Here is a 20,411-nt window from a genome sequence, read left to right on the forward strand (position 1 = left end):
GCTCTTTACAAAAGTATTGACTTGTGCTTTTTCTTGTGTGTCCTTCTTTCTCCTTGATTGAGGACTTTTCTGCACTTCTTGTGTTTCTAAATTTTTCTTGGCGCACCTTCGTCTTCATTTTCACTTTTACCTTGGCCTTGTCTTTTGCTTTATATTTTTCAAATTTTCCACCTTGTTCATCTGAGGGTTAACAATAATGTTTGATCCCCATATTCATGCTAAGGATACCTAACTTTCAGATTTCCTTGGACCACATGTCTACAAGGAAGTGTGGCATATCTTTAGTCCATTTGATTCTCGTCCCCTATTCTTGTAAAAGCTGAATTAGGGGCATATGAAAGGCAAAGGACACATGTACAGGTAATCAACTTTTACAAAAGAATACAACTTTGTCTTTCATCTCTCTCTAGCTCCTCCTATCCTTTCAGGGCTTCCAACCATCTCTCTTCTTCTTTCCAGTCTTTCTCTCTCCTCATTGCTCTCTTTCTCTCTATTTTGCACTTCCTCTTCTCTCTCTTCTATACTCTTCTCTCTCCTCTTTCTCTCTAGTTCACTTCTTAACAAGTGGTATCGGAGCATTGGTCTTTGATCCATTTTTCTTCTATTTAAGACTAATTTTTCATCATAAAAACCAATTTCAGACAAGTACTATAGGTACAAGACATGGACATTGACTAGCAATGACTTGCATGACACCTACAATTGGGAAGAAGACAAACCTAGAGATCTTTGAATCTAGAAGGGACAAATATGTCAGCAATGGAAGGACAAAATAACAGGTCGTCGTCAAATTTTTATGCAATTTTGAAGGTAACATGGTCAAATATAAGAGTTAACTATACCTAGAAGAGAAATAAATTGTGGTTACTTTTTAGGAAAGAGCTTCTTCTTCTTCATTTCTTAGACTTCCATGGAACCTTCAGCCCACTATCTCCACTTTACTTCATGAGTTCACCTGCTCTTCAAGAATAAATGGCATAGAGAGCCTTTAAGCACCATTTTAGTGGTGGATGCAGTCCATTGACAAGAAGATGCATTCAACAAAGCCAATGCAATTTGTGCTATTCTGAGTAGGCCAAAAATAGCCATGTGTTGTTGAAGACCATCATACGGAAGCTCTTACATCATTCTTGAAGCTCTATTCTTCATTTCTACCACTCTTCATCAAGGGAAGCCTCTCCTCACAAGTATTTTGCCTTCTTGAAACCCTAATGATGCAGATTATGGACAACCATCAAAACTTGACTAAACATTTCTCAAATCTAAAGGGCTTTTGCCTTTCTTAAGTCTTGAAAGGTACCTATAGTAAGGTCCTTCAAAATCTTTACAAGATTCGAAGCTTGAAAGGAAGATTTTAAGCTTGCTTAAGCATTGTTGAGCTTGATTCTGGCAACATAAGCACTATGTTGTACAATTATGGCTTCAACAAAGAGACCTCTGCATTAGTGGTCAAAGTTCTATTAGAGGATGCCTTGCCCATTGTAGAAGTAACATGGTTCCAAACCAAGTTTGGAGCCTCATAAAGTTCACATCTGAAGCAAAGTTCATATAAGAGGCATGCTAGGCATCAGATAAACTCCCACATTGGACAAGCATGGGGATGAGGAATTTATCAAGAACATGATGTGAGTCAAAGCGGGTTGCATTATGTGTTGTCTTTCTTGTATTTGATCTGGTTGAAGGTTGAGGATATCCCTTCAAAAGGACTTGCAATGGTATTTGCTACATTTGCATCATACTGAACAAATGGTGATGTGATGGTTGCCAAAGGAAGAAAGTATTTGGAGGGTGACATTTCATATGCAGGTGTAGACTTATTGTGATGATGCACATGTAGGCTTAAGGAAAGTGTAGGATTATTATGATGATGAAGGAAAGTGCAGGCTTAAGGAAATTGCAAGCTTATTGTGATGATGCAGGTGCAAGCTTAAGAAATGTGTAGGCTTATTGTGATGTTGTAAGTGCAAGCTTATTGTGATGATGCAAGTGCACGCTTAAGGAAAGTACAAGATTATTATGATGATGCAGGTGTATGCTTATTGTGATGATGCAAGTGTAGGCTTAAGGAAAGTACATGATTAATGAAACCAAACTAGAATCAATGGAATGATAGAAGTTGACTTCTTGTCTCTCACTTTGCTAATCATCCAAGTAAATCCATAACTAAAATTGTGAATAATTGTTGAAACATGTCTGATCTTTGAGCCCATTTTACCTCTAGATGTGGAACCATGGCGAGGTCAAAGATGGAGCACATGTGACTTGCTATTCAACTCTGCAACCACACCATTTAGGATGCAGATGCACATACTAGCTAGGTAGCTGTGTGTGCTTTTTACCTTCCACAACCAAATTCGGCTTCCACACCAATGCTTGTGACCATTGGTAGCACCTCCTAAAAGTGCAAATGATGCTTGTTGTCTTTGTTACTGCTTCCTAGAGTGAAACACTTCTTAGCATTCTCAAAATTCTTGGCCTTTTGGATTGCTAGAGCTTTGTAGATGTCTCACCATCTATAAAGTCTAATAGCTAAGACATCTCAATTGAGCTAGTTTGACTAGCCAACAAAGCACCTTCATCCATTGGAGCCCGATGTGTAGAGGATAACCTTCTATTGGACAAGTTTCATCTCTGCATTCGATCAAAAGCTGTTGTGAGGTTCCATGGTAGATTCAACAGATTCTTTCATCTTGATACAGACGCGCTTCTTCTTCCACATATCTACAACCTTCTTTGGCCTCCGTTGTATCTCTTGATGCTTGTGACTCCTCAAATGATTTACAGATTTCCCCACAGCACAACTCTTCAAAGCCAAGAGACCTACACACATCCTCTTAATCACTTGAAGCATGAGCAAGAGAAGATTCTCACAAGCCTTGTCTTCCCCTTCTAGTGTAGATCTACATGATTGGAAGCAGTATTGGTTCAATTTGAGGAAATAAATAAGATAGGCTACTGATTGTGACTTGAGAATTGTGCTGATTGCACGTAAACATCCAACTGCAACCAAGGTACTTGAATCATCCTTGTTTGCATTTGTCTTAGAGGATTGCACTAGAGGTTGGTGGCCACGGTTTGCAACTACACACCCAGCTTTCGATCGCTGGCAATTGTGAAGCAATTCTTTCCCACCATAGCCACCACACTACTCCCATTGTACTCAAAGATAGACATCTTGTTTGGCTTTTGTAGCAATCGACTAGTAGTGTTTGAAGTGATTACCGCTCAAGCCATTCTTTTGGTATAGGAGAAGCAAATGGAAAAGCACCAAGTGACGAAATAGTGCATGGTTACAAGTTGAGCAAAAAAAAAAGTTTAACCCAAACATCTAAGCTTTTTCTCTAGATCAAGAATCCATCTAGATACAAATCTGCAGATCTGGCCAGAGAGCACACAAGGTGTCAATGGCTAGAGAATGCATAAGCTAGAGCTTTGAGAAGAATAAATAGATGTTTTGTTGGTGACATAATGATCCTCAATGAAAGATGAAGATCCATCATTTTGTAAACTAGGGGTTTCTGTGCCTAATGGAGGTAGCAGATCAGATTAGAAGCATCCTTGCATGAAGAGAGCACCTGGGGCAAGATTTGTCTAGATGTCTGTAGGTAAGTGATTGACCCTTTCTTTGAGTTTCTTCAGTGATGGTAATACTTCGAATGCAAGAGGTTCAAGATCATTGATGTGAACGGATTGAGAGATGCCACCTCTCTCATTATTCCCTCCTCTAGTTTTATGAGGACCATCAGAAAATATAAAGGAAGAGGAGAAACATCATCACAACCTTCCCTCTTCCACTATAGTACAGTATGCAAAACAAAGATAATCAGTGATTGGGTACAAGATTCTTGCATTGATTTCAATCGAAGCCACAGAACTAAAGATTGATGGAGCATGTATCTTTATTGGATCTTCAGTCACTTCAGTGGTAGTCAATGCAATCATAACAAATTCACGAGGTGCAATGACAACTTTTAACTCAACATCTTCAACAACAATTAGAACATTACAAACAACAACAGTTGCATCAAGAGTGCCCTGGTACCTCCTATTCATCTCTTCTACATGGACCTAACACTCCACGTTCTCAACCTGAACCAATTGGGGGTTTTGCCATGTGGTGAGCTAGAAACTAAAACTACACCTTTGCTATCATGAAATACTTCCAATGCAAGATTTACAGGTCGAGGTTGGCCCTTGAATGGTGTATCTTATTATCAAGGGTTCCCAACTAATGGTTCCATGGGACAAGATCCTAATCTAGCTTTGTAGTTGGTATTTTCTAAGAGTCTACAAGCGGACCATTATCCTTATGCATGCAATAGGGATGGAGCTCTACTTGCTCTCTCCTTACATGAGGAAAAATAGAATGTTGAACCTTTATATCTATCCAAGTTCACTTGTTGGTCAGAATTCCCATCATTATGGAGAAGAATTGAGTGGGAGGAACCAGATGACTAATATTTTCCAGTATGTGAATCCATTGCCTATGAGTTAATGGAGCCCCAAGAGAGACACCAAGGAAAAAGGATTTCTACTACAAGAAAATCTATCTTGTAACATCAACAACCATCCCTTTCATCTTTTATATGATCACAACAAAGAAAACAACACTAGGAACAACAAATCTTCACATAGCTTTATATAACAATTCTCCCATGTCTTTAACTTCAACAAAATTCATCATTCTCTTCATATTCTTTATAGAATTCATCAACCAACAAAGAGAACACAAAAGAAACACCACTTTGAATGGAAAAATATCACATAGTATTCATCTTTATTGTCTTCATAGTTTTCTCTCACAGTCTCTCACAAAAAGATACATTGTTTGGCATAGAATTGGCTATCTCTGATTCTCTATCTCTCTCTCAATCAATAGTACATCATCTCCTTACTACAATACTCAATAATCACTCATAATATTCCTTCTTTGGTCGTGTATTCCCCTTCCAAAAGGTGTGTTTGATATGAAAGGTCACCAGAGCCACTATAGTGACTCTTCATAGCTCATGACTATCACTTCACTCCAATCTTCTCTTGAGTCTTCAATAGCTACTTCTTCCACTTCCTTGAGCTCTTTTGAGATTGCATTCCCCTCTTTCCAAGACTAGTGAACTTTCCCAAAGTCACACATACATTCCAAAGATCACTTACAGAAGCATATAGAACAAAACAGAACAAAATAAAAACAAAGGCTCTATAGAAGCTCAACAGAGGGTTACAGACGGTCAACAAAAAGCCTCAGAACCACATAACTCATACTAAAATCATTCCAAACTATCAAAAACCGAGCTTTCAAAAACCTCAACTTCCATCAATCATTAATCCATGCTTCATATAAAAGAAAAACAAAACAAAACAGAAGGTATCAGAACCAATCAGAATCTCAATAGAACCTATCAAAACATCATAGAGCCTCATATTTCTACTAGAAATCATCGTGAGCTTCCAAAACATAATCAATCTCATCCAAAACACTCTCAAATACTTCAAAAACACTCAAACATAATTCAAAATGCATCAAAAATCAACCATTTAGCCTACAAAAACAATAAAAATCAGCCAAAAAACCAAGTCAATTCAGCATTCAACATATCTCCACACTTAATAAGGGAGCATCCTCACGACCTAAGAAAAAGGGAATATAAGTTCAGTAAAGAGCTCAACTTGATCTTCTTTAGCATCTTCAATATTCCACCCAACCACGACCCCAATTTATAATTTGTATCTAAGAAAGAATACAATGAAAGGAAAGCACCTTTATCCATTAACACATCTTATAAACAACAACAAAGTATAACAAATTCATAGAGGATATAAGAGGTTCTTCAGCGTTGCTTCTTAAGTTTTTCATCCACCATCACTATCACTGCAAATAGTCAAAAAGAGAGCTCTCGAACAAATCCAATATTCAACCACCCTGAACTCATCGCATAGAAATTAACACAACACAAACACAAAACAACCATCTGAATGGCATCTCCAAAAGAGAGATATATCATTAAGAAACATAAATGATACATCTAGGGGTATCAATGAAGAAGATCCCTCTTAAAGGCTTGATGATTACGAAAACGATCCATGGATAAGGATTCATCTACAAAAGTTTTTGGAGGATTTTGGAAGAATTGAAGGCAAGTCATCCCTTTTAATAAAACAATATATCTGCTAGGTAGACAAAGGGCATGAAAATATAGGACATCCAATTGTTGGGAATCAATATTCTTATTGACATTCATACATAACTTTGGAATGGACTTTTGATCATTATGTGAATGCCTATACATATATGCTAGGTATCAAGCAACGAGGGCTGTCAATCTCATTGAAGGATCTGGAGATTATGAATATTGTTGGGAAAAATGGAGATAACTTTGGTATGCTTGACTAGCAGTCATCCACTCCCCTCGAATTAATGGCCAATTAATCTACGGTCCAGTAAGAGAATCAGTTGAGCTCCATCCTCTTCTTCTTGGAATCTTCTGATCAAACCCTTCATACCCACTAACCAACTGAGGGGATTGAGAAATAGAAGTGGTTGGAGATGGAAGAGGAACGGGTAAAAGAGGATGAAAAGATGGGTAGGCAAAATCATAAAATGAAGAGTGAGCTAAAGAATAATTAGCTGAAATTTTAGGTGAATCGGTTAAGAAAACGGTTAACTAATAAGCAAAAAAAGTAAAAGAAATATATATGGATGATGAAGGATAAGACAAAGAAGGGAAAAATACTCGATCTTCAATGAAAGAACAATAGGTAAAAATTGAAATTTGAGGAGCACCTTGAGGTTGAAAAAGGAGAGGTAAAGTGACTGTTGAGTTGGATTTATAAAGGGAAAAATAAGCATCATATTGATGGGCCATTTGTTAATACTAAGATAAGCTAGGAATGCATGGACCTAAAGTAGATCATCGATGGTAAGAATCAAAGAAGGATGAATCAAAGGGATGGTTCTTGGAAAGATAAGCTAAAAGATCCACCCTCAGTTGGTTAGTGGTCTGCACATGATTAGAGGCTTTATTCTATCTTTGGTTCAGGACTACAGAATCAATCCTTGTATGCCATAAAGTGTTAGGGCAAGTAGCCACTTTGGAAGAATAGGAGTGGAACATTTCATCTATCAGCAAATCCAAATGTTTGATGTACAAGGCAGCTTGTAAGGCCACATCACCAACATACCAAGCTAGATCTTCATCATCTAGAAGCAGCAGATCACCTCTTAAATACATATAAGACATCAGCATTGTATCCAAAGTCATAAAGTCTTTAAAGACCATCCAGACTACTTCTGTCAAAAAATTAGAAGACCAAGCTCCACTCCAACCATCCTTTGAAAGAGATGGATCCATCGTTGAGAGCTTAATATAGAAGGCCAACTTCTACAGCTAATAGTGGACAAAAAAGGAATGATCAGGAGGAACATACTCTTGAAATTGCTCAAATGAAGACCATAACAAGTCCATCCTAGACTGAAGCCTTTCCACTTTAGCTTGGATTAAAGGGCATAATGTGGCTTGTTATTGGAGAACTGCCAAGTCCACAAGGGACAAAGAAGGAACTGGATGTACAATAGGACTCTGTGAAGAAGAACATGACTAAACCAATTGATTTGTTGAATTTGGATTTTGCTCTTTTCTAGGGTGGTATTTACTATCTTAAGCTCCTCTGTCTGGGCAACTAGCAAGGCCTGAAGCTCTTGAGATTCCTTCAATGATCTATCTCTTTCCTCAGTCACATTAACCACTTGGGTATTAGTGTCAATCAACTCAGTGTGCAAACTAGAAATTTCCATTTTCTGAGCATCAATTATCTTAATCTACTGCTCCATTTGGGTGCAAAGATCAGAAAAGTGTTCATGAGAAGAAGCTAGCTTTGTATTTGCTTTTATTAGCTCTTCTTTGGTCCGTTGGACTTCATCATAGCAAGAGTGTCAAGAATCGCATGGTGGGGGACTTACAGAGGAAGCACATCATCGCTAACACACTGTATACACAAGAGGAAGCTCACTCAAGAACACAAGAAGAGAGATGGAGGCCAAAACGTTTTCTTGCTAATTTTTTCTTCTTCTTACACACACTATACAATGTACACCAAGTATAGATAAGATACAACACAAAGGAAAGTGGCCTACTAAGTCAAACAATGTATAACTGACTACACTAATCGACTGGAGCTATATCTTTGCCAACTGTAGGTAGATGTAATAACCTAAATATAATAAGTGATAAGCCAGTGGCCATGTGAGTGTCATAATGATCACCAACGTGCTAAGTGTAGACGTGCGGACCCATCTAGCTAGGTGGTCCATCATCAATGTCCACACGTATTGAGCTTGCCATCTCAACATTCCCCCTCAAGCTCAACTCTATCTCTGCAACTCCAAGTAAGCTTCGAAACTTTCAAAGCTTCTCTTCTTCTTCTTCTTCTTCTTCTTACTTGCTTGAGCTTGTGCTTAAGAGAGGGAGTGTGAGAGTGTGAGGGAGTGAGTGTGTGAATGTGTGAGGGTGAGGGACCGGGGAGGAGAAGCCCTCCATTTTCTCCTCTCTTCTTCTCTTCTCTTCTCTTCTCTTGTCTGGCTCATGGCAATGGAGCTTGGAGTGTAGAGCTTAAGGATGGAGCTTGCTTGAAGCTTGCACTTGGATCGTGGAGCTACTGAAGTGCGCGGGGAAGGAGGTAACTCGAACGGCATGGAGGTAAGCTCACTACACCCGTAGATATGGATGGTATGTCGGCTATGTGAGAGGTAGCCATTAGTGCTCAGCTTGGAACGTTTGAAGAAATAAGCGGTCCGTGGGTCTTGGCGATTGAGCAAAAGCTCCCACATTTTGGTTCACCGGGATATTAGATTCAAGTCTTGAGCGCTTGCGTGCTTTGAATCGAGCATCGAAGTAGGATTTTTCCCAAACTGGTGTTTGAGGTAGATAGGTAGGAAGCAAGGAGTTTAAAGAGGTATTCAATCTCCTTAGCAAGTAAGTGAGAGCCCGACGCTCTTTAAATGAAACCATGATGCACTTGCGCTCTTTTACAAAAATATTGACTTGCGCTTTTTCTTGTGCGCCTTTTTCCTTTATTTAGGAATTTTCTACACTTCTTGTGCTTCCATATTTTTCTTGGTGTGCCTTCGTCTTCCGTTTCACTTTTGCCTTGGCCTTTGTCTTCTACTTTAGATTTTCCAGATTTTCCACCTTGTTTGTCCTAGCACAACAGAACCAAAATGTGGGAGGTTTCGCTCAACCGCCAAGACCCACGGACCACTTATTGTTTCAAGCGTTCCAAGCCGAGCGCTAATGGCTACCTCTCACATAGCTGACGCACCATCCATATCTACAGGTGTAGTGAGCCTCCTCTCCTGCGCACTCCGGTAGCTCCATGATCCAAGTGCAAGCTTCAAGAAAGCTCCATCCTCAAGCTCCAAGCTCCAAGCTCCATTGCCACGAGAAAGACAAGAGAAGCGAAGAGAAGAGAAGAAGAGAGAAGAAGACGAAGTGCTTCTCCTCCTTGGTCCCTCACCCTCACACACTTACTCCCTCACAATCTCACACCTTCTCTCAAGCACAAGCTCAAGCAAGCAAGAAGAAGAAGAAGAAGAAGAAGAAGAAGAGAGCCACTTTTGGCCACACACGAGAATGAGCTTCTCATTCACTTTTCAACTTTATATACAAAACCCTAAATCCCTTTTGGACGATCATCCCCTTATCCCCTTTTTTACATGGCCAACCATTGCCTAGGCCCTTTTTTACATGGCCGTACGTGGCCTAGGCCCTTTTTCCCATTGTCCTCCTATCTTCCTAGCTTCCTTCCTACCACCCATCTACCTTTACAAATTGCACAAGTGAGAGCCAGAGCGCTCTTTAAATTAAACCATGATGCGCTTACGTTCTTTTACAAAAGTATTGATTTGCGCTTTTTCTTGTGCGCATTTTTCCTTTATTTAGGACTTTTTTGCACTTCTTGTGCTTCCATATTTTTCTTGGCGCGCCTTCGTCTTCCATTTTACTTTTGCCTTGGCCTTTGTCTTCTACTTTAGATTTTCCAGATTTTCCACCTTGTTCGTCTGATGGTTAACATGTCCAGCAAAGTTATTACTAGCTCTAGGGCTTTTGTTGCTCATGTCTCCTCTTCGGTGTGGAAGCAACTCTACCAATATTCGTGTTCGAAAAGCCTGCTTCCAAATGTCTATCCAAGGAGCTTTTCATTGCATCTGTTTAGATCCTTGAGGGAGCTAAGTTTAATTGGGCCGTATTCATGCTGGCCAAGATGGATCAACATTTTCAGAGAGTTAGAAAGGGTCAAGGCAGCAATGTTTCTTATGGTGTCTTTCTTCAAAAAATGAATATATTTGCTCCTCCTCCTGGTGGTGTGCCAGTGTGGCTGATCCTGCTCCTCTCCCAAAGCAGCCTCCACCTTCTATTCCATCTCCTCCTCCATTATAGCCGAATTCAGATTTGGAGGATGAGCCCCCTCCCTAGTTTTTTCAAACTAAACACTTATGCACCACGAGGCTACTGAGTCCCTCTTCAGTCTTAGGCAGATCCTCTTATGCAAGACACTACCCCTCCGCATTCTAGCAGTTATCTCCTTTCATTCCTATCTTGTCCTAAATTATTTACTGCCCAAAGGGATGGACAACTAGATAAGCAAATTCCCTCTTCTTTATAGACGATGCCCACTAGACCTCTGCTTTCCTAGTTGATTTCTGGTGTCCAATCCACATTGGAGACTTCCCTTACTTCCTATCTTCAGTCTATTTACACAAGGGTTTATGCTTCATTTCAAGACAAAGGTGATTCCCTAACTAGTCAATTGAGCAAAGCTTTGGAGGACTTGGCATTTGAAAAAGCTACCCTCAGTGATATTCATAAACAGATGACTAAAGCTATTGCTTTGATGGATTCCCAAAAAGCCCAAATCAAGGAGTTAGCAACTCAAGTAGCTACCTTGGAAGCTGAGAATGTGTCTTTAACTAAAGAAGAGAATGTAGCTCTTGAGGACATGTTAGAGTCAACTCGTAAGTTGGGTACTTGTGAGAGTCAATTACAACATTCCCAAGACATTGTTGAATCCCAAAAGAAGCTTATTGGAGAGCTTAACCAAAAATTTGCTACTCTCTCTATTCTTCCTCCAGCTCCTGTAGTTTCCTCTATCTTATCTTCTAAAGAGGAGCTTGATCAGTTGCAGTAGAAGGCTAAACTGTGTGATGGGTTTTCTGCTAAGGTAGAACGCCTTTAGCAATGAATGAATTGTGTGCAGGATGACTTTACTCATTATGCTAAATTGGTGTTACCTCCCCCCTCCTTCTGGATTGAATATAATCAACATAGCTTTTCCTTGTACATTTGGAACCTCCAGAGGATGGGTGGTCAAATCTATGGTTTGCAAATTTGTTGAGAGCTATCTTTGATAGATTCATGGATTAGCTAGTTTCACATGAAACCTAATTATTTTTCTTTATGTATCTTACAGGACATCTGCAAATTCCTGATGAGGAGGATCTGAATGTTTATGTGGGGGATGTGATTTTGCAAGTAGCCATGTATGTTCATTCAGTGGAGCTCTTGTTTGCAAAAAGCTTGAAGACTTATCATCAGCAGACATCCTGGTGTAGAGGGCATGCTTGGCATCCGCCTTTGGAGGATGATGATTTGGAACCTTGTCATTTATGGAGTGTCTTTCATAAGTCTGATATCCAGCCATTGCAAACTCAATTATTGAGCTATATTGCTAATCATCCATTGTTTACTGATTCCTTTTTCCATGCCCTTAATTTTCATTGTTCTATTTACCCTTTGGATCCTACTAATCTTCTTTCCTATTCTCTCATGTCCTATCGCTTTCCTTTGTATGCTTATCTTCTTTCTTCTAGCTCCTCTGATGCTATTTCTCTTTTATCCTTTACTCCTTCTGGATCCCCTCATATTTTTGTTTTTACTATCTGTCCTTTTATTGCTGATCCTACATTGTCTCCTACCCTTTCTGAACCTCCTCCTACAGTTCCTCCTATTCCTTCTATTTTCTCAATGGAATCCCTTCAAACATTTTTTATGAATTCTGTCTTTTCCATCTTCCTTATCCCTTCACTTACCTTCATTTTATGATTTGTCTTATCCACCTTTGCAATGTTCCCCTCTTATTCCATTACCATCTCCATCAGTGCTGGATACACTTGGATATGGCAATGACATTCTTTGTCAACGGCAATGGATGTTGCATGATTCTTTGATAGGATCGGTGTTTAACTAGCCTCTTATTCCAGGGTCTTGGGAGACGTCTCCTACATGTTCTACTTCTTATCTTCATTTTGCTCGGGTGCATGTTCATTTTGAGGATACCTCTATACACCTTGCTGCTCACTTTTGTTGGTATCTTGCTTTCATGCATCAGTAGTCTCATCTGAATACTCAAAAGAGTATCCCACAGTTGATAATGAATCCAAATGTGGATGTGACTGTTGCTCAAATGGATGTCTTGTATTACTTTGCATAGGCTTTCCCTACCAAGTTCATTATCTTGCTAGAAAGGATGTATTGTTTACAGTTCCTCCAGAATGTACCTCAATATTTTGTACATGAGAGTAAAGCTCTGGAGCGTCCTAAGCTTAACATGTAGTTTAAAAAGAAATATATTTGTTCTACTTCGAAGTGAAGTCTTTTCTTGGTTGTATTATCTTTTCTTAATGGAAAAACTTTTTCTTTGCTCTCTATTTTTTGGGGCCATGTGCCATTCAAACTACCTAGTATTGTGTCTGTATGATTTTTGTGTATGTTCTGTGATGTATGCATGGTGTATTATCCTTTTTACGTGGACTTGAAGATGAAGATGGACCTAATTGAGAAGCTGATGGATGGTGGTTCATGATTCTATCTGATTGATGGACAAAAGCAACCTCTTATATCCTTTACACATTTGTCATGATTTTCTGTTGTTCATAATATGTGTTAATGGATAAAGGGTTTTCCTTTCGTTGTATTCTTTATTAGATGATGCATGTTATAAGATGGGCTCCTGGTTGGATGGTTTATTGGAGATACTAAAGAAGATTGAGTTGAACTGTTTATGAACTTGTATTCTCTTTTTCCTAGGTCACAAGGATGCTCCCTTATTAAGTGTGGGGATATGTTGAATGTTGAAATGACTTGTGCTTTTTTGTTGATTTTTGTTGTTTTTGTGGGCTGAATGGTTGATTTTACATTATGATTGATTGGTTTGGAAGTGGTTTGAGAGTGTTTTAGATAGGGTAGAATGGTTTTAATAATCTCATGATGTTTTTCAGTAGAGATATGAGGTTCTTTTATGCTATGTTGATGTTCTGATAATGCCTGATTGGTTCTAATAGCTTCTGTTTTGTTTCTTTTTTCTTCTTTTTTTCTTCTGTATGAGATTGTGCTCTTCAAGGCTACTTCTGATTTTTTTCAGGTTGCTAAAGTATCATATATTACCACCTAAAAACATGATGTCTAAGTCTCATGATGATGCACAATTGGTGTTACAAAGGTTGGCATGGATTATAACAGCATCCATTCATGTGTCAACGGTTGTGTACTATTTCGAGGAGACTACGGGACTATGGAGACATGTTTGAAGTGTGGTGCTCACATGTATCAATAGGACTTGCAAGGGCAAACCATCCCTCAAAAGGTTCTTAGACATTTTCCACTTATACTGCGTATACGTCACATATTTTGTACGTTGGGCAGCAAGCAAGTTTGACAATATGGCAAGCGCAAAATAGATCCATAGATGGATTCCAACAAATATTAGCAGATTCATACGCATGGAGCCACATTGACTCCACCTTTCCAAGCTTTGCATGAGAGCCAAGGAATCTTTGGCTCAATCTTGCTATGGATGGCGTCAATCCATTTGGTCTCCGCTCAATTTCTTATAGTATGTGGCTTGTAGTCATTTGTTAACTACAATATCCTGCCATGGCATTCTACAAAGAAAGGACACATGATCCTTAGCTTGCTCGTTCTTGGGCACTATAAAGTCAAGAACATGGACGTCTACCTCTATCCATTAGTTGATAAGCTCAAGATTTTGTGGGAGGAGGGGGTCATTGTGGAAGACATGAGCAAACACAATGGTCAACGATCCGCTAATATACGAGCCATTCTCATGTGGACTATGCATGACTTTTCGAGATTCGAGGAGTACTCAAGTAAGTGGACTTCCGTTCTCATTAGTGATATCTAACATAGCTTGTTCAAGTTTGTGTTGACTAGATAGAGGTGTTGTGACAGGTCCAGTCACCTCAGGTTATCATGCATGTCCATTGTGTGGGCCACCATAAGACTCCCGCAGGTCATGGACCATGAAAAAGATGGTATATCAAGGACACACCACTTTCTTACCAGAGGGTCATGAATTGAGGAAAGGTTTTCTTGGTGGAAGACCTCTAGCATGAATAAATGCCCAAAGCTGGTACAAGTTAAAAATGATCCACAAGGAGTCACATCCAAGCACAATGCAATAGTTCTTAGTTTTCTGTGAGTTGATGTATTGGACCCACTTACAAATCAACCATTTTTGGATCCCATGCATATTTTTGAGAATGTGGGCACCCTATTATGAAAACATATCACTGGAAAGAGAGACAATGTAGGGGCATGAATGGATTTGAAGGAGGTAGACAAGATGAAGGCACTTTGACCACAATCTAGCACTGATAGTTTTTTGCAACTACCTCGTGCTCCTTGGGTCCTGTCCACTAAAGAAGAGCACATTATGAAGCAAATTATCACGTCTATTCCCATCTCGATAGGTATGATATATTCCCTTGATCTATTTTTTCTAAAGATGACCAGCTATATTAGGGATAAAATCCCATGATTGGCATAAGATATGCCATGTTTGTCATGACCTTGATTACAAGTAGCCTCAATATTTTGCTATTTAGTGTCTACTCGATGTTCGTAATGCTTCTCCATTTCTGACAGTTTGTACTACCAATTACCATTGTGGGGTGCCTCACTCCATAAATATGCGAGGTGATTTATGGGTTGTCTAATTTAGTGCAATGGATCTCACAAAAGGAGATCAAGATATCCTCTATTGAGTCCATAAGACAGGGAGCGATGGAGACTATCTGTCTCTTTGAGAAGTGCCTGCCCTCCACGAGCATGCTCACGATACAAACTCACCTCCTAGTGCATCTCATAGTTGTTGTGCATCCCTTAGTGCTCGACCAAAAGGTAGCATGCCTGAAGGTTGGCTAGTGTCGAACGTATTAGTGCATATTTCAGAGTGGCTACCGACGGTGGATTCAAAAAATAGTATACTATGGTCTCACTGAAGGATGATGATAGACTAGCTAGAGATGTGGTGGTTTAAAATGGAGTAGAAAAAGGATGGATGCTACCATGGAGGAGAAAGTGAATCGTTTTTGTATGTTGCATCATGCATCCATGGAGAAGTGACTCCCTAGGTATGAGCAGGCCAGAAAAGATCGAGAAGAAGCATGATCATAATTTCGATGTAGTACACACCATCTACCAATTTAATAACCTAAGGGTATGGAGGAGATGTCGTGGTTTATGTCTATGCGGTTGTTACATGGAGCTTTGATCACAACTTCTTGCAAAGGGGTAGAGGTCTCTACCGAGGAGTGAAAATTATCAAGGAGATGTAGTCCGAAGATGATTACATGATTTATTTTCTGTCATATCTAGATTTTATGCACAACAACTAATCAAACCATTTAGCTGTACAATACAAATCTACAATGCGGTGTGGTCGCGTGGGCGACATTTCTGTGTTGCACCCTTATATGTGATATTAAACAACTAACGTTCTATCCAAATCCCCAATAACCTTGATCGTGGGGGTATGTTGTGCTATCAAATCCTCGAAATGTGCGAGTGTATGATGAAAGCAATGTTCCCAATGTAGACAAAGAGAGTATGTAAGTGGATGGGTCAATATTGTGCAAGGTGGAGGGGTGAAGAGGGCTTGGAGCGTGCATAGGAGATATACACGGGTAACATAAATGAAGAGACAGGAGGCCGTGAATTTTTTGAGAATGAAGTGGACTCCTCTTTTTATGGTGACCTATCTATAGACCTTCTAATGTACACTGAGTTGTGACAAGAGATTGACATGGGGCCATAGATTGAGTCGTATTTGCATCCGCTTGCTCAATTCATTGATTCACTTTTAAGGGTACTTTAGTATATGTGTTTTAATTAGTGTCTTTTTTTCATAGTTATATTGTCATGCTTTACCTAAATCCTTATATTAATCATGCTAACATCATTTTCTGTCTATGCAAGTTACCTTTGATAATACCTAGAAAGCAGGATGAGTCGAGGGATGATTGATGAGGAGTTGCAAGAGATATTCACACGTGTCTCCGAATTAGATGGCCCAATTTAGAGATACGGTGGACCAGGATCTGTCACGAACATCTTCAGGATGTTCTATGAGGTCTACTTCAGCATGCTTTGATGCTTTGATTTCCAGTAGACAAGTTGATGCTCTACACTGACCCTAGATGGAGGAAGTGGTTCTGGGGATGCTGCGGATATGTGAATTCTATGAGCCCACAATCGGTTCCAAAGAGGGTTGCTACTCCTCTCTCTTGTACCTATTTCAGAGAGGGTGGCTCAAGTGGGTGTTGTGGAGACACCGATGTAATATCTATGTCTTGTCAGTCTAGTGGACACTTATCACCTCCAAGATTTGTCACACCTATATGGATATCTACTCCTGTGACTCTGGGTTTTGCTTATCTATCCGCAGCAGGTGGCACCTCCCTTGGATCCTACTCTGAGAGATACTACCCCCATAGGTACACCAGGCATACAAGGGTCTCTTGGTTATGCCCAAGAGCGTGGGTTTAGAGGTAGGAGAGGATATAACTTAGACATAACCTAGTAGGGTACGGATACCTCGTAGATGACAAGATAGGTGTTGTGATCATGAATGATGAGGGAAGGAGAATGATGTCTCACATCAGAGAGTTGTGCCAATAAGTATTTAGGCACAATGTTCTGGACTATTGAAAGAATATACCTAAGGGGAGAAATGACTATGTAGTGGCATCTTTGTATGAGGAGTTTATGGTACCTACGACGACAAAGAGGTTTTTCACTAGGTGGATTATAAAGTGTATGCGTGCATATATGTCACATAAGACGATTAGACACATGTAAGACAATCAAAAGTGGCAACTCAAAGCCCAAGTGACTAGATGTAAAGGATTGGCAGAGACTCGGGAGGAGGCCATAAATTCTCCACTATGATGGCAGCAGTACTAATGGGAGGCAGCAAGGGCACTCTTGGAGGCAGGGGTCATGAATCATCTAGGGAGTGGTGACCATAGGACTTATTTGGAGGACTTTATAAGTTTTCTTTTAGTTCTTCTCGCTTTCTTATTTGGAATATCACTTGTACGAGCAAACTTATTTCTAACAATGCTATTACCTTTTCTTTGTAGCACTCAATTACAAATCACAATCCCACAGGTTTGGAGACTCGATATATGCGAAGAGACACTGTCTGACTGCACTTTTATCGATAGATCGTATGCATGCAATGGCCCAATAAGTCAATTCTCTTTCTTGTCTATAGTCACTAGTTTTTTTAATGATGCATTACGTATGGTGGACTAATGTCTAGTTGTTTATTTTGCAGAGTCCGTTCAATGCTCCTTTGCATCGGGACAAGCTTTCAAATGGCGAGGATCTATAGCACGTACTTAAATTCATACAATGTATATCATCTTCTGTTTTGGTCATGTGATCTGTGCATGCCTCTTCTATGTAGCATTCCTTAAATATACTTATCATCCTTTGTATAAAATCACACTTTGTGATATTTACAAATAGACTTTTATCGTTGTTTTGGCTCTCCTCTACATGGTTCTATGTAATTTCATGAGTTGTCATCACCAGTCTTGTACTTACTTTTTTTTATTAGTCTCATGGTTTTAAGTAGTTTTTACACCCATCTTAATGAGTTTTTGTATCCAATATGTAATTTCTTTGCAGAATATTATATAAAATATGGTGCTATGGGTGGCACGGTTTTTTTTCCTCTCTAACTGTCATTGTTTGTGCTGTTAATTTATTGTGCATGTTGCTATTTGTGTCGCTATTTGTGTTGCAAAGTATCACTATTTGCGTTGCAAAGTAATGCTAATAGTGATGCTATCTACGACGATTTTATAGAGATGCCTATATTGATGCTTTTAGCGACGATGGGGATAATTTTTTTAATGAACATTTAAATCACTTTGAACGTCAATACATGGCATGTATCTTATAGTGACATCGAAACGGCTAGGTTAGTTGTTGTGTATAAAATCTAGATATGATAATAAAGAAAGCATGTGATCACCTTTGGACTACGTCCCCTCGAGAATTCCCACTCCTCCCTAGAGACCTCTATCCCTTTGTGTGAAGTTGTGGTTAAGTCATCATGCAACCATCTCGTATGCATGAATCACGGCATCTCCTTCATGCCCTCGGGTTATCAAACTAGTCAATGGCATGTACTGCACTAAAATTCTGATCGCACTCCCTCTTATACTCTTCTGGCTTGCTTCTATCTACCAAGCTACTTCTCCATGGATGCATGGTGCAATATACAAAAACTTTCACTATCTCCTCCATGGCACCATCCATCCTCTTTTCTATCCCATTTCCAACCACCACATCTCTTGTGTCAGTAGACTATCATCGTCCTTTAGCATCCATAACATACTTTTATCTGAATCCACCATTGGCAACCACTTTGAAATATGCACCTTTAGCCATGCTTTCCTCTGGACAAGCTCATTGTCACATAAAGCCCTTAAGGTTTTTCCTAAAGCACTCTAAGAAGAACATCCATCAAGTATGGACAGGTCTTGCAATCTCTACTTCATCCATGAGATGTACTAAGATGTCTTGATCTTCTTTTGTGAGATCCATTGCAATAAATTTGGCAACTTATTAATCACCGAATGTATCTTTGAAGTAAGACACCCTGAAAAATCGTGACCATATGAACTGTCAAAAATTTAAAGCATTATGAATATCAAACCGACACAAAATAGTAAAATAATAATTGTACTTGCTATCAAGGCTGAGATAAACCTAGCATATTTTGTGCCAGTCATGGAATTTTAGTCATATCAGTTGGTCATTCTTAGAAAAATTAGACTTGAGAGAATGTATCATACCCATCAGGGTGTGGATAGACCTGATAATTTGCTTCAGCATATGCTCTTCTTTAGTGGACATGACCCAAGGAGCACGAGGTAGTTGCATTCGACGATAGCCAAAGTGCCTCCATCTTGCCTATCTCCTTCAAGTCGATCAGTATTCCCACAATGTTTCTCTTTCTTGTGATATGGTCCCACAATAAGCTGCCCACATTCTTGAAAATATGTATGGGATCTAACAAATGGTTGATTTCTAAGTGGGTCGAATACTCATCTAATATGGCAACTCAAAGAAGACTGAGAATCATCACATTCCACTTAGAAGTGACTCCTCATGAAACATTTTTCACTCATATTAGCTTTGGATATTCATTCATGCTGGAGGTCATCCAAGAAAACCTGCTCTCAATTTATGGCCCTCCAATAAGAAATTGGCATGCCCCTGATATACCATCTTCTTCATGGTCCACGACCTTCGGGAGTCTAGCAATGGTTCACACAATTGACATGCATGCTAACTTGAGACAACCAAACCTATCACAATATCCCTATTTAGAAACACAAACATAAACGAGCCATGTTAGATATCAACAATGAGAACGGAAGCTCATTTACCTAAGCACTCCTCAAATCGTGGAAAGTCATGCATGGTCCACATAAGAATGGCTCATATATTTGTGGACCATCGACCAATATGCTTGCTCATACCTTCCACACCAATTCTCTCCAATCTTGAGCTCATCAACTAATGGATGGAGATAAGCATCTATGTCCTTGACTTTATAGTGCCCAAGAATGAGCAACCTAAGGATCAGGCGTCTCCTCTTCATAGAAAGCCATGGCGGGATGTTATAACTTACAAGGACTACATGCCACACACTATAAGAATTTGAGCAAAGACCGAATGGATTCGCACTATCCTTAGTAAGACCGAGCCAAAGATTCATTGGCTCTTGTGCAAAGCTTGGAAAGGTGGTGGAATCAATGTGACTCCATACATGCAAATTTGCTAGTATTCATTGGACTCCATTTATGGATCCATTTTGCGTATGCCACATTGTCAAGCTCACCATGTCTAATGTGTGAAACAACATGTGACGTATTGCGATATAAGTGGAAAGTGTTTAAGAACCATTTAAGGGATGGTTTGTTGCCCTTGCAAGTCCTATCGATACCTGTGAGTACCACACTTTGGGCATGTCTCCATAGTCTCATAGTCTCCTCAAAATAGCACACAATTGTTGATACATGCATGAATATTATTGTA

This window comes from Lygodium microphyllum, chromosome 13 (assembly GCF_053477565.2).
Source record: "Lygodium microphyllum isolate KBCC chromosome 13, Lygodium_microphyllum_v1.1.10, whole genome shotgun sequence".
NCBI classification, from domain to species: Eukaryota; Viridiplantae; Streptophyta; class Polypodiopsida; order Schizaeales; family Lygodiaceae; genus Lygodium; species Lygodium microphyllum.